This window comes from Bison bison, unplaced genomic scaffold (assembly GCF_000754665.1).
Source record: "Bison bison bison isolate TAMUID 2011002044 unplaced genomic scaffold, Bison_UMD1.0 scf7180017864375, whole genome shotgun sequence".
NCBI lineage: Eukaryota > Metazoa > Chordata > Mammalia > Artiodactyla > Bovidae > Bison > Bison bison.
This window is the reverse complement of record NW_011494947.1, coordinates 4,158,039-4,160,633: the sequence shown is the minus strand read 5'-3', so window position 1 is coordinate 4,160,633 and position 2,595 is coordinate 4,158,039. Positions and strand designations below refer to the sequence as shown.

Genomic DNA, 2,595 nt, shown 5'->3' with positions numbered 1-2,595 from the left:
GTAAGGAGTGCTCAGTGCTGGTCGGATCCTGCCAGGGTGGAATGAGCGAAGACTGGGCAGGGGGGTCGCTCAGAGGAGCACTTGGGCCGGGAACATTGCTGGGGTCAAGGCGGAATAAAGGGTGCTCAGGCTAGAGTCATTTACGGGGTGGTTCAGGGCAGGGAAGGAGGTGCCTGAGATTGAAAGCCTGGGCATCCACACTGAGAGGTTGTAAGTGCCGGCATGGGGGTGGAATGGGAATGAGGAGACTCCAGCCCAAGGTTACAAGGAAGGAGAGGTGACTTGCCCAGGTGGGGAAGGCATTAGGAGTATCCACGTGGTGGAGACATTGCTGTGGTCTTGTCATCACAGAGACGAGGTGGAGGCTTCTCTCCTTCGGCCCTGGGTTATGCCAGGGGGATGGATAGATGGAGTATGGTTGGGCTGGATCTGAATCCATCCCTGAAAGAGAAGCTGTCTTGGGACCGGTGTCCTTACCTGACACTCTTCCTCAGACGGGGCAGCAGAGGCTGTTCTTGACTTTCCTGCAGGTAAATGCTAGGCCTTGGGATCCCCCAAAGCTGTGGTCATATCCCAGCTTCGCCATTTTACTCAGTGACCTCGGTCGGGTTGATTATTTTCTGGGGCCACAGTTTCACCATCACTGAGATAAACAGCACAGCTTTGAGGGTTCTGAGTGACTAGACTCAAAACCGCATATGGAGAGACTGTTCCAAGCCTAACCTGTTAAAGTAAGTGCCTGGGAAATAGTAGCTGCTGATCCTCTGATGTTCTTATCTCCCCTCGTTCTGAGGCTTAGGGCAAGTTTGAGGGGTGAGAGAGGTGGCTTGTGATATTAACCTGGGCCCTGACCACTGGAGGTCATGTAGCTCAGTTTGTAGCCTCCTGGCAGGATGTCCCCTACCCTTGACGATGTCAGTTTCCTCAGGCCTGCCTGCCCCCCTTACACACACACACACACACCCCCCCGGAGCTGCCCCCCTTACACACACACACACACACACACACACACACACCCGGAGCTAACTGATAGGATCATTCATCCTTCCCACTCACTGGGGATAAACTGTTTCTTGTGCTGGTCCAGTGACTTTGGCAGCCATCCCAAGTAGACAGGGTCTGTCTGGCTGTTGTATTCCTTCTGTTTGAAGTCCCAGGAGACCTTGAAGGCACACTTGGCCTTGGTGGTGCTGGGTTGGGGAGTTCTCTGCAGGATCTTGGGGACTGGCTTATATGTGTTCATGCCACTTATTTGCTGGCCTTGGAATGGGGCCGTGAGTTATCTCAGAAGGCCCCAGGGGAAAGTTGCCTTTCTGGTCTGTGGTTCTTCCAGGACTTCCACTTCCTGCTCCATATCAGATTTGGCAAAAGGGTTGTGTTGAGCGTGGGGTCTAAAGTCCAAGAGATCTTGACCCACGTCCCGACTCCGTCTGGTACCAGCCATCTGGTACCAGTGACTTTGGACTCCTGACTTGGCCTGTCTGAGCCTCAGTTTCCTTGTTGGAAATTGGCAGAGGGTATGGGAAATAGTTGGATGGCATCACCAACTCAATGGACATGAGTTTGAGTAAACTCAAGGAGTTGGTGATGGACAGGGAGGCCTGGCGTGCTGCAGTCCATGTGGTCACAAAGAGTCGAACACGACTGAGTGACTGAACTGAACTGAACTGATAGGAAAAAGAGCCCGTCTACTTCGCAGATTTATAATGATTCAGTGAAATGATTGATGTATGTAAGGAATGCAACAGAATGGGAAAGACTAGAGATCTCTTCAAGCAAATTAGAGATACCAAGGGGACATTTCATGCAAAAATGGGCTCGATAAAGGACAGAAATGGTATGGACCCAACAGAAGCAGAAGATATTAAGAAGAGGTGGCAAGAATACACAGAAGAATTGTACAAAAAAGATCTTCACGACCAATATAATCATGATGGTATGATCACTTACCTAGAGCCAGATATCCTGGAATGTGAAGTCAAGTGGGCCTTAGAAAGCATCACTACAAACAAAGCTAGTGGAGGTGATGGAATTCCAGTTGAGCTATTTCAAATTCTGAAAGATGATGCTGTGAAAGTGCTGCACTCAATATGCAAGCAAATTTGGAAAACTCAGCAGTGGCCACAGGACTGGAAAAGGTCAGTTTTCATTCCAATCCCAAAGAAAGGCAATGCCAAAGAATGCTCAAACTACCACACAATTGCACTCATCTCACACGCTAGTAAAGTAATGCTCAAAATTCTCCAAGCCAGGCTTCAGCAATACATGAACTGTGAACTTCCTGATGTTCAAGCTGGTTTTAGAAAAGACAGAGGAACCAGAGATCAAATTGCCAACATCCGCTGGATCATGGAAAAAGCAAGAGAGTTCCAGAAAAACATCTATTTGTGCTTTATTGATTATGCCAAAGCCTTTGACTGTGTGGATCACAATAGACTGTGGAAAATTCTGAAAGAGTTGGGAATACCAGACCACCTGACCTGCCTCTTGAGAAATCTGTATGCAGGTCAGGAAGCAACAGTTAGAACTGGACATGGAACAACAGACTGGTTCCAAATAGGAAAAGGAGTACATCAAGGCTGTATATTATCACCC

At 48.8% G+C, this 2,595-nt stretch overlaps 1 protein-coding gene across 1 annotated transcript in view; it reads left to right on the top strand.

The window, feature by feature from the left end:
• The window catches only part of FAM73B (family with sequence similarity 73, member B), a 25,403-nt gene that overhangs the window by 646 nt on the left and 22,162 nt on the right, over window positions 1-2,595 (top strand). The window lies entirely within an intron of this gene.